The sequence below is a fragment of the Sarcophilus harrisii genome, chromosome 4 (genome assembly GCF_902635505.1).
Source record: "Sarcophilus harrisii chromosome 4, mSarHar1.11, whole genome shotgun sequence".
Taxonomy (NCBI): domain Eukaryota; kingdom Metazoa; phylum Chordata; class Mammalia; order Dasyuromorphia; family Dasyuridae; genus Sarcophilus; species Sarcophilus harrisii.
The window spans coordinates 456,756,960-456,769,732 of record NC_045429.1 but is presented as its reverse complement, the minus strand read 5'-3'; positions in this window follow the sequence as shown (position 1 = coordinate 456,769,732).

Below are 12,773 nucleotides of genomic sequence, written 5' to 3'. Positions count from 1 at the left end.
TGTTGCCGTGTATATTGATCTCTGGTTCTCACTTCCCTCAGCATCAGTTCCTGTCAGTCTCTCCAGGCCTTTTGAAATCCTCCTGCTGGTTGTTTCTTACAGACCAATAATATTCCATAACATTCATACACCATAACTTATTCAGCCATTCCCCAGCGGATGGGCAGCCACTCACTTTCCACTTTCTTGCCACTACAAAAAAAGCTGCCACAAACATTTTTGCACACGTGGGTCTTTTCCCCTCCTTTATGATCTCTTTGGGATATAAGCCCAGTAGAGACACTGCTGGATCAAAGGGGCTGTATAGTTTGATAGTCCTGTGGGCAGAATCCCAAACTGTCCTCCAGAATTACTGGATCAATTCACCACTCCACCAAGTATTAGTGTCTCAGTTTTCCCACATTCCCTCCAACATTTATTACTACTTTTTTCCTCTCATTTTAGCCAATCGGAGAAGTGTGTGGTGGTACCTGAGAATTGTTTAAATTTGCATTTCTCTGCTCAATAGTGATTTAGAGGATTTTTTTCGTAGGACTACAAGTGGTTTTAATTTCTTCATCTGAAAATTATCTGTTCATAGTCTTTGACCATTGATAAGAAGGCTCAAATAGCAGTTGTACAGCTGGTCAGTCCTGAGTCTCGGACCCGAGGTCTTTCCGGCACAGCCCACAATCCCTCCTTGAGGCTCCTGCTTCCTTCTGCTTTCTGGCAGATTATACTGTATTGTGGTTGTCACTGGAGGTTTGAAGGATGCACCAAACCAAGGTTTTCATGTTTTAAAATGCTGAGAGGAAAGGTGATTGATGAATAACTCCTCCCATCCCTCCCAGGTCTTCCTTGTATTAGCAAGTGATGCCCTTCTCATCCTTCCTCCCAGAAATATTCCTGAGTCTGGGATCTCCCAAGGTCCTGCCTAATTTAAGCACCCTCCCCCTAAAGGAAAGCATTACTTAGGGTGAGAAATGTCTGATTTTTCTTTGTCAGAACTTCAGGACAGGAATTATATTAAGAAATACTGTTATGAGGTAAGAAGGGAATCTTTTTCTCTTTTTTTCTTAAACAGAAAGTGAAAGAATGCCATTTCAGAGCACAATTCTTAAATGACTCATGTGATATTAATAGTTCTATACAGAATATAACAAAAGCTTTGTTCTTTCGCACAGTATAACAATAAAGGACATGACAGTTTAATAGGGTTCTGGTGAAATAGATAAATAAATACATTTTCTATGTCATGGAGTATACTCAGCTGGATTCTCAAATGAACATTAATGCCTTAAAAAATCATTGTGATTGAAATGGTAATTTATTCACTTTTCTCTGAAAATGAATAATTCTCTGCAGGTTGGATTTCTGAGGATACTTCCTATCCCTTTGTATCCATTTCTTTATAGCTAAATTTTGTCTCCGATTTGAGGAGAGTTGACCTTCTCGCTTGTGGACAAGATCAGGGCCATCTGATTTTTTAGTCTGTGGGAATCATTCCTATGCACAAGAATAGAGGTATGACCATTCAGTCAACAAAGCTTGGACAATGGGCGATTGTGTGATCCCTGTAGCCGACTTGCCTGTGCAAATCCAGAGCTTTCTTGAAACCATTGGCCAAAGCTGATCCCCGACCTTGCTAAGAATTTGCCCCATGTACAGTGAGACAGATCACGCCAATGGTCGTCTCAGGTCAGCCAGTTCAACAATCACCAGACTCTCCGAACCCCCCTTCATGAAAATTCAGTTTGAGTATACTTAGTCTCAGCCTATTTGCCCTGGGAAGGAAATTAGAATTCATCTAATTTACCCAATCCGGAGTTCTTTACCTGGAATCCCTGGACCAAGGGGGGTAGATTTCAGGTAGACCGCGGATAGGAAAAAAATGACTTCTTTGTTTTTACAACTGAAACTTAGTACTTCCTTTGATTTATTTTAGGCAAATAAAACCATTATGCTAAGAAGGGCTCTGAAAGTTTTGCCAGACTGCCAAGAACATAAAAGGAGAACCTGCTCTATCGAAAGCAAACACAGATAAGGGGGAGCCTCAAGTCTCTTGCTCAAGGTCATACAGTTTATGTTTGTCAGAACTGGAACTTCATTATAGATTTTTTTGTCTTTAAAGTCTGTGCTACCCTGCCTGTTGTAAATGATTTTCCATTTGTTTTTAGAAAAAAAAAAAAAAAGCCATGATTTTGTCGTTGTTGCTGATGAATCTATTAACATACACAATGTGATTTGGAAGCATATCTTTGGCAAACAATCTGGTGACTTTACTGCTCTTATAATCCTTAACTACATTGTTGTTATTGTTGTTTTGGAAGAGAACCAATGACATCGCTGGTGACAGCCTGACTTGCTCATGAATTGGATTGAAGAGAGACAGAATTGGACAAAGTCACCAGCCTCAACTTCCAGAGTCGCCAAAGTCTAACAGCGAGAGGAAAATCAGGATGTCGGCCCAGATGCAAGTGGATGACCTTGGCGTTATCCGTGCCTTACCAAGCTCTAAGCCTGAATGGCCCCAGTTTTGTGGCTATTGGAGAAGTTGTTCTTTTCTACCCACATCTCCCAGGGAAGTCCTCACATGTTTGGGTACAATCCCCCAAACTCACTGAAGGTTTAAGGCCTGTTAGTTGTTCTCAACTTGCTTTAGCCCATCGGCCAGATGATTTTTTACCATATTCTTCAGCTTCTTAGATCCAGGGGTGAGACTTGGGTGAGTCAAGTGGGCACCATGGGTGAAGGGGCAGTCCTGAAAAGGGGTCAGGAAGCCCTCCCACAAGAGAGACCAGTGCTTCCTGAACACCCCTTATTCCACCCTGGAATGATCTAAATTCTAATCTTTCTGTTCTCTTCAAGGCTTTCATTTTTTCAGTAATTTCTTTCAGTCCATTCTAGTATTCAGACAGTTTTCTATGGAACTTGGGGATTTTTCTTTGTTAAAAATCGCATTTTGTTCCTGGATTGGTATCATACTCCTGGTCATCTCAGAAACTTCTGAATCTCTTTAGTTACCCCGAGTGTCCTGTGTTCCTATTGGTCTAAACCTTTCCTTTGAAAAGTCAGTACAAAGATGGTGGATTCTAGGAAGTCCAAGTTTCTTCTGCATTTATCTATTCAGCCCCATTTCTTTGTTCATCTCTGCCCCCCATTTGAAGTCTTCTGGAGTTCTTGTTGCCCATATTTTACCTCCTTCACTTCAGGTTAGCCCATGGGGTTAATCTCCACCACCAGCTAAGGTTTACTTCCTAGTTCCTGGGCTTAAGCTCTCTAATTTGCTCCCCTCACTAGCTGGCCTCCCGGACTTACTGCCTGGACTTGGATTATAGTTTATCCCTAAATTGCAGAAAAGTGACATCCCAGCTCCTATCTTCTGGCTGCTGTATTTCATCACCTGGAGTTTTGAGACAAAAATACCATAATAATAAAGTTTTAAAAACCTACAACATTATAAAAGCAATATTATAAGATACTTGCAAGAAAGCTGTTGATCTTAAAAGAGTATAAATTTTTGCCATAATTAAAAAAAAAGGAAAACAATTTTTCCTGATCTTTTTGAGAGAGATATAGTCAATCAACCAACATTATTAAGTGCCTACTATGTGCCAGACACTGTGCTAAAGACTAAGAATACAAAGAAAGACAAAAACCAGTCCTCACTCTGCAGAAGCTTATGGGCCAATGGGGAGGCAACAAAAATGAGTTCATCTCAGAGGGAAGGTGCTAAGATTAAGGGGAAAGATTTTCTGTAGAAGATGGGCTTTAGTTGAGACTTGAGGAAGCCAGGATAGTTAGGAGGCAGAGATGAGAAGGATAGCATTCCAGGCAGGGGGGCCAGTTAGAGAAAACATGGAGCCCTGAGATGCGAAGTATGTCACACAGTGTTGTGAAGACCAACCTGGGCCACTTGGACCAAGAACAAAAAGCAGGAGGACCCAGAGCTGCCAGAGAAACATCCATCCGTGCAATCCAGGCAAGCACAGCATTTTCTAAAATAACTCCCTCTTCTGCCTTCTCATTTCACCATAAGATGGAACCATTGTAAAAGCTCTGAAAAGCCTATGAAGAAGTGAGACTTGGAATCTGAAGCACTTTTCCCATAAGCCCAGCACAGTGAATAACAAAGCAGTTTTTTTTTTTTTTTTTTTTTTTTTTGTACAGAAAATGAAAGCCCAGAACCCCAGGGTTTATTCCCGTTGGGGGCGGCCTGCTCCCTTGTCTTGGGTCCTCCTAGCCCCCCCAGCCTCACAGCCAAGATATCTTGGCAGCCAACTCCTCCCAAGCTTCATTTGGCCACCATTTATTTGGCAAATTGGGGACAGAAGTGGGGGAGGCCCTGAAACACGATGAGCTCCCACACCAAGGAGTCTGTCTGGGACTTTTCATCTCTCTTGGAATGGGGCTGCACCGGGATGAGTCTCATGCTTGGGAATTAATTGGGCAGATAGTTGTGGGCCTTATAAAGAGTTTATGGGTTTAGCTATTTTTGCTCTTCCCTCTTTCCAGAAAGCTCCAGAAAGAGCTGGAGACTAGAGACCTAGGAATGGGACTATCCTTTCTTTTTTAGGTCAAGTACATTTATCCTTATTAAGTATGAATGGCTCTCAAAATGCCAATGGAGAACATGCCCATTAGGAGGTGCCATCCACATCTCCAACAAGTCAAGGACTCGAGTCAAGAAATACTTAGGAAGCACCTACTATGTGCTCTACTGCTGGGGATTTAAAGAAGGGACTGGCAGCCTAAAGCTTTGTCCCGCCTCCTCAGCTCCCACTGAATTGGTTAACAGAAGGCATCCGGCCTGGGGTCCGACTGCTGCTGACCTATTTTCTACGCAGGAGTCTGATGCGTGCTTACGCACAGAAGCACTGGGGCCCCAGAAGGGCCTCCCTGCATTCCTCACACACTCCTGTGCTGATGGGTCCGAGTTCTTGCCTTGTGCAGGGGTAGTTCTTGGCTGCAAGAGAACTAGGGAAAGCTTCCACTCTAGCTCCAGAATGTGGGAAATAGTGGGAAAGCTGATTGTTGTGGGCCCGGGGCCAGACCTGGAGTCACTGCTGGAGGGCCTTTTGTTGGGCTGAGGAAGAGGAGACCAGGCAGCCTTGGATGCTCTTCCCACTCTGTGGTTCTGCCCGTCTGGTGTTGTCTAGTCCGGATTTCGGCTCATCGCTGTCTCCAAAGTGACCGGTGATTGCTTAGCTGCCAAATCCAATGGTCTTTTCCTGACCCTCATTCTCTCTCTGCAGTCCCTTCCCCTTCACTGCTGATCTCTCTTTCCTTCTTGGTCCTCTCTCCTCTCTAAAGTTTCATGATCCCCCACCCCCACCCCACCCCCATACAAACCTCTCCCTCTCTCCTGTCCCCGATTTTCCTTCATACCATACCCTCAGTATGTCCCTAAGGTGCTGTCCTGGGCCCTCTCCCCTCCTTATCAGTTCCTCTGGATTTAAGCTCCATCCCTCCTCTGATGATTCTAAGCTCTACCTCTCCTGCTCCAATCCCTGCTGACTTCCCACCTCTCATTTCCAACCTCTTTTCAGACACCTCCAGCTGGGTGTTCAGGAAGCATTTAATATGGTCAAAACAGAACTCATCTTCTTCCCCCCAAACCCTCCTCGCTCCTACCTCCCCAGTTCTGAAAAGGCCCCCCACCCTGCCAGTCCCCCAGACTCCCAGCCCAGAAGTCGTCCTGGACTCCCACTCTCGCCCCTGCCATGTCCAAGTTGGTGGGAAGGCTGTCGTTTCGCCGTCGCGGCACTCCTGAGATGCCTTCCTTCCTCTCCCCTGGCTAGTCCCCTCCCTACGGACCCCTCCTCATCCCACACTGGCCTGTTGCAACAGCTGCTGGGCAGAGCTGCCCACCCTGTTTTCCATTCAGCCGGTAAAGGGATTCTCCCCAAATACAGGTCTGATCTTAGCACTGCTACCCAAGAAGCTCCCATGGCTCCCTGCGACTCCAGTACAAAACACCTTGTCTGGTCCACGAAGCTTTATAACTCAGCCCCCCTCCCTTGGCCGGCTGCTCCCCCATTCTGCTATTTGATCCAGTGGCGCCGGCCATGACAAACAATGGCTGCTCACTAACAAGAACCTTTATGTGGGTCTGTCCCCCAGGCCTGGAACCTCCCCCTGTTTCTCTCTGCTGAACTTCCCGGCTTCCTTTTAAGTCCCAGTGAAACCCAGCTTGGAGGAAGTCTCCCACAACCCCTCTAATGCCAGGGTTTCCCCTCTTTTCTTGCTTCCTATTTATCTGTCTGTAGTTTGTACACGTTTCCTGTTGGTTCCTTCCTGAGACTGTAAGCTCCTTGAGGACAGGAACTGTCTTTTCTTTTCTTTTTTAAACCCCCTCCCCTTAGCACAGCGTCAGGCACTTTTAATACACATTTACTGGCTGATCGACTATAGTTTTAATACACGTTCACTGGTTCCACTGCAGTTTATGGCAGCGGGGTGTCATGGCGGATTGAGCATCGAACCTGAACTCAGCAAGGCCCTAGTTCCAATTTTTCCTCAGACCAGCTGCGTGACCCTGGGCTGTGGATTCAAGGCTCCAGAGGTTTCATGGGACTGCTGCCCAAAGGGTCATAACCCAGACAGAACTGGGAACCCCTGTGATTAAGGGGCTCTGCAAAGGTCATATTGACAGGTCTTCCCAACATGACGGTGGAAGGGGGAAAGTAGGGAGTCCAGGATGACTCCTAGCTTGGGGGCCTGGGAAAGTGGGGGGGGGCTCTTTCTAGTATTAGGGAAGGTAGGAGTGAGGAGAGTTTGGGGGAAAGACGATGAGCTCTGTTGTAGACATATTGATGATTGCTTAGTCGCCAGAACCAATGGTCTTTTCTCAATCCTCTCTCTCCCTGACCTCTCTGCAGCCTCCGACACTGCTGATCCTCTCTGGGCCCCAAATTCCTCATTTGTAAAATGGGGGTAAGAGCCCCCACCTCCCAAGGTTGTTGTGAGGATCAAACGTTCTCACTTTGCAATCGAAAGTTCTTTGCAGTTCTGCAGCATCCTAGAAATGTTAGCTATTATTAGTTAATTTTCATTCCCTCCAACTGCAGAGAAGATTTCTGCAGGAGCTTCTTGGAACCACTTGGTATTTCATTAAACAAAACCAATTATATTTTATAAGGATGTCTCGGATTCAGCTAGTGCACCTAATTAAGTTGAGGAGAAAAAATAAAAATGCTTCTTACCAGATTTATTAGCTTAAATTGTAGAGAGGGTCAAGGAGAGAATTGGAATTGGGAAAAATGTGCGGTTATAATTACAACACATCCAGGAAGGTACCAGGAGATGGGCATGCTGGGGAATCAAGCTCTCTATTTTCTGGCTCCTTCTGCTTCCCTTAGGATCTGATGCACAATAAATTAAATGATAATAAAATAGGAGATTAGTGATGGGTTTGCAGCAGTTCTATCATTTCTAGCATTTGGAATCCAGACTCTTTTATTCTAGCTCATAAAAATGCTTGAAAACAGAAATCTTCGAGTGATGAAAATGGCATCTGGCCATCTATATTTAGAAGCTTTCCAAAGTGGTGCTTTTTTTTTCCTTTTTGGGCTTATTTTATTTTATTATATATATATTTTTGCTTCTATGACGAAGATTTTCCTCTGCATTATACAACATGAGCAAAGAGTCACAGGCAGTTTGAATTTTTTCCTGCTAAAACCACATGGTTTCATGAGACCGGGCTCAGCAGCAGAGACAACAGGATGAGGGGTTTCTGTTCAGAGGCTGTGGATGAATGATGGCAGGTGGAAGCAGGGAAAGAGATCTCTTCTAAAGTGGAAATGGAAAGATGGCCCCTGTAAGGTGGAAACAGGGAAAGCTGGCCCTTGGAAGGAGAGCTCTGTCCATGGTGGGATGCTGAGGTATCCTAAGGGGGCTTTAATAAAGGCTTTCAAATCTTTCGAATCATTTTCCTTGCAGTAGCCCTTGAAGGCAGACAGGCTAAGTATTCATCACCTCTTTTACAAAGGAGGAAACTGAGGCAGAAAATGATTGAGTGACTGTCACAGAATCAGAGTGAGAGCTGTAATTCAAACACAGGGCTCCTGATCCGAAGTCTGGAACCTTGATTCTAATGTAATGACCACCAGAGTTCTTAGCTCGTCTGGGTGATGATCCCTTGGGCAGTCCTATGAATCTCTGGAGCCCTTCTCCAATCAGGTTTTTCAATGCCTAAAATAAGATGCCTAAGGTTGCAAAGGAAACAAATTAAATGGATCGTTAACAAACGATTAAAACAACAAGTTACGAATCCCTGGCTCCATTCTGGATTGTTCCAGTCTAGCTTCACAAAGGATCATTTCACAGGGGACTTGAAAGGGTAGATGCTGAATCACATGTTAGAATCTCAGAACCTCCTAATTTGGTTGTCCAAATATTTATAGAGGCTTTAGACAAATGTATGAGCAAATAAATGGTTGTCTCATAAACTGGAAGGCAATTCATGGACTGCCAGCGAATGGGACGGACAGCCAGTGGAATGCCCGAATGCCGTCACTTTGGAAAGTGCCGGCAGCTTTGGGTGGGTCTCTGACGGTCCTGGGCCGATACTTGATTTTCCTTATCCACGAAGTGGGAATAGATATTTCCATGGCCCACCTTATGGGGTTTCTGCAAAGGAAGTGTTTTTTAAACCTTGAAGCGCTCTCTGGATTCGGATGTTGTCATCCTAGTATGGATTGTTTACGTTCTCCATTAGCCATAGAACAGCCATAATCCCTGGCTCTTTCTTGCTGTCCCCCTTGGCTGGGCCGGCTCTCATGCTGCCAGCTGATATTTCTTTGGGGAGAACGAATTAGCTGGGGCACAGACAGCTTGGAAGAAAAGTCTGTTATTAAAAATTATAATCCAGACCGGAGGCCAAATATAAATGACTTTTGGCCAATCCTTGCCATTCACCAGCACCCATAATTGAGAATTAATGGGGCTGAGATGACGAGAGTGATACTGGCCCTCAGCTGATGTCATTTTCATTGCCTGCCCACCTCCCTCACATGCTTTCCTGCCCAGATTACGTGTCAGTAGGCTGGGTGAGTCACCCTGGGTGACAGGCTGGTCTGGTCTTGTGGCAAATAAGGGAGGAAATGGGCACTGAGAGAGCCCCTCATGGATGCCAGGCTCCGTGCTAAGGACTTTTTGCAGAAACAATCTGGCTTGATCCACACGAAGAGGCAGGTGCCATAACGGTCCCCAGTGTATGGTTGAGGACATTGAGGGAGGATCTGACCTCAGACCTTTCTGGTTTTGGGCCCTGGGCTCTGGGCTCTGCCCACTGCACGTCCCAGCAACCCTGGGATGGCCAACCACCTGTGCAGAAACAAACTTCCAAGAATCCCACAACAGCCCTTTACCTACACTCAAAGAGATGGGCCTGTGTGAATTTGCCCTTTGCCATCAGGTTAGAGCTCTGCAGTGTTCAATGACAAACCCTGAGAGGATCCTTTCAAGTGACATCTCCGATGTATTTTCTCGACATCCCAAGCTTTACCCTTTGTTCAAATCCTGGGTCTGGCCTGGCTTAAATGGGCCGTTCTCAGAAGACTGCTTGGGCGGCCACCATGGCTCCTTTTCCAGCTTCTCTTGGAAGGTGAGAGTCAGAGGAGGTGGGGCCTTCATGGCCAACTCCAACGGCCTCATCCTCCCACAGCCTCAGACGCCATCGATCGCTGTCTTCTCTCCCGCTTCTCTTCCTCTGCTTCTCAGCCCCGTGGGTACATCTCCATCCAAGTCGCCTGGGCCAACATAAGGCTCAATCTGGGACCTTTCTTGCTCTCCCTCTTTCCTATTTCACTTGGATAGAATCCCATGGATACAATAATCCTCTCCATGCAGGTGATTCTCAGACCTGGCTAGCCTTAATCTGCATTTCCCACTGCCTGCTGGACACCTTAAGCTTACTGCAAATGCCGTTCACACTTCCAAACCTTTCTGTTCCTAAAGGGCTTCTCCATGCTCTCACCTACTCATCCCACATGTTCACTCCGTTGCCAAGTCCATGGATCTCTCTCACACTCTGCTACTTCTCTCCTCTGGCCCTGCCCTCATTCCTCACTTATCACCCTCATTTATCTTTATCACCCATGCCTGGAATATTGCACTACCTGATTGGGGGGGGGGGGGGGGGGGGGGGAGAATCTTCCTAAGCCTCTCTGAAATCATCCTGCTGATTCTTATAGAACAATAATTTTCCATAACATTCATATACCATAACTTATTCAGCCATTCTCCAACTGATGAGCATCCATTCTATTTCCAGTTTCCAAGATTTCTTTTTCACCTGGACTTTTTTTCTTCTTTTTAGCTGCTTTTCCTTTGTGAAATTGATTTTTTGGACCTCAATGAATGAGTTTACATTTCTCTCTATTCAATTTCCAGCTGATTATTTTAGCCTAATGTGATCTTTTTCCCCATCTAGTATTCAGAGAATATGCATTCTCTGGGTGTATCAAGAGTCTGGGTATGTAAACATATAGTCAAAAGCACTATGTAAAGTGACAATAATAAAAAAAATGTATCACTACCAATGACCAAACAAAAACATTCTAATTATAATGAAAGGGGATTATGGGATTAGACTGACTCTACTTGGCATCAAAAGGCAGAACTAGAATTAAAGATACAATTTACAGAGAGGCAGATTTTGTTTCAGTGTAAAGAAAATCAGAGCTGTCTTAAAGTAGAAAGATCTGCCTTAGGAGGTTGTGGAAGCCTTCAAAAAAAGCTGGATGGCAGTTTGTGAGGAATTCTTAAAAGAATTCTAACTTCAGGTATGAGAACCTCTGAGATTTCTTTCAACTCTGAAATTCCAGCTTTGTGATTCTTTGAAATTCCATGATACTTTTTTTTGTACCAATTAAGATATACATATTGGGCAACTAATTGGTACAGTGGATGGCACTCTAGACCTAAAGTCAGGAGTACCTGAATTCAAATCTGACCTCAGATACTCCCTAGCTGTATGATCTTAGGCAAGTTACTTAACCCTGTTTGCCTCAGTTTCCTCATTTGTAAAATGAGGTAGGGAAGGAAATGGTCAAGCATTCCAGTATCTTTGCCAAGAAAATCCCAAATGGGGTCACAGAGAGTTGGACATGATTAAAAAGACTGAACAAGAACAAAAGACACACACACATCCAACTGCACCCTATCCCTGTGGGCATACATATGTGGATACATATATTTTTATACAAATCTATAAGGATGCATGTTATGTATATACACATTTGCACACACACTCTTATATGTTGCCCCTTTCTTTATCTAGGAAAAGCGAGGAATCCTGAGAAATCCTCTTCAACTTAAATCTTATTAGTCTGCTTTACCTTGTACTTTTTTTAGAATCTTAAATGGTTTTAAAAATTGTCACTGTTGTGGTTGGATGAGATGTTTTATTATGTCTTTAAGAGAGGCACTTCATCCAAACACCTTTAATTAAATAAAGGGATGCCTTTGCAACGCCAGGATGAATGTCTATTTCAAGATTTTGCTGACTACCCCAAGCCTCCAGCTTTGGAGAACCCATTAAACATGGAGGAGGGACATCTCCCAGGTAGAGTTTGGCTCACTTCATGACATCTTTTTTGCTGAGGACTCCAATATCTATAGATAGATTTTCTTTCCTGAGCCCCAGTTTCACTTCACTAACTTTATGTGGGATTTTTTGAACTCCCTGAGGCATCTCAAACTTAGCATGTTTGGAAGAGGACTCATTATCTTTCCCCCCAAAGCTACCCCTCCTCTGAACTATCCAATCAAGTGCCACATCTTCTGGTTTCCTTCTCTAGTCCTCTCATACCCACTCCTTTTCTCTACCTACACTTACCTTCATTTGGGACTTCATTACTCCTTGCCTATACGGCTGCCAGAGCTCCTATTGTTCTTCCTACCTGAAACGGTTCCTCATTCCAATGGAGCCTTCAAAAAGCCACCAGAGTGATTTTCCTAAAGCACAGAACTGACAACATCAATCCCCTGCTCAATAAACTTTTAGTGGCTTCCAGTTACTCCTATAATTAAATAACACTCCCTCATCTGGCATTTAAAGCTCTTTACAACATGGTGCCCTTTTCTTTTTCCTGTTTCTTCTTCTTATGGCTGCCTTCCCTTTGTATATTTCTGTGATCAAATTGTATTGATTGCTATTTCTTCATCTCCTGCCACTATATTTCCGCCAACCCCTGGCTGTCTTCCTTGCGTGAAATACTCTCCTTCCCCCTATCTGCCTCTTGGAACTCCTAGCTTCCTTCAAGGCAAAGCTCGAGTCCTGTCTTTCATGTCTACATGAAATCTTTCTTGATTCCCACCCTTCCCAGCTACTAGTATCTTCTTTCCCCATTTTGTGTGTGAGTGTACACATATGTGTGTGTGTGTGTGTGTGTGTGTGTATATATATATATATATATATATATATATTTATGTGGATATGTGTGTATATATATAAACACTCATGTGTACATATCCATATATGTGTCCACCCATATATTGTATGGCATTAAACTGAAAGCTCTCTAAAGGCAGGGACAATTTCACTTTTGGTTTTTGTCATCTCCAGACCTGGAGCATAGTAATACATGCTTTATTGATTGATTAAATATATAGGCATTTACCTTAGTGTTGGTTCATTTCTCTCCTCTAACATCTGACCTTCTGATGAAATTTCAATTTATTCTGAGAGCAGGACTCTATCCTCTGCTCTTTGTTATGAATCTGCCTTTTCTATTCAATTCAAGAAGTATCTATTAAATATCCTTGATCTACTAGGTATTAGGCTA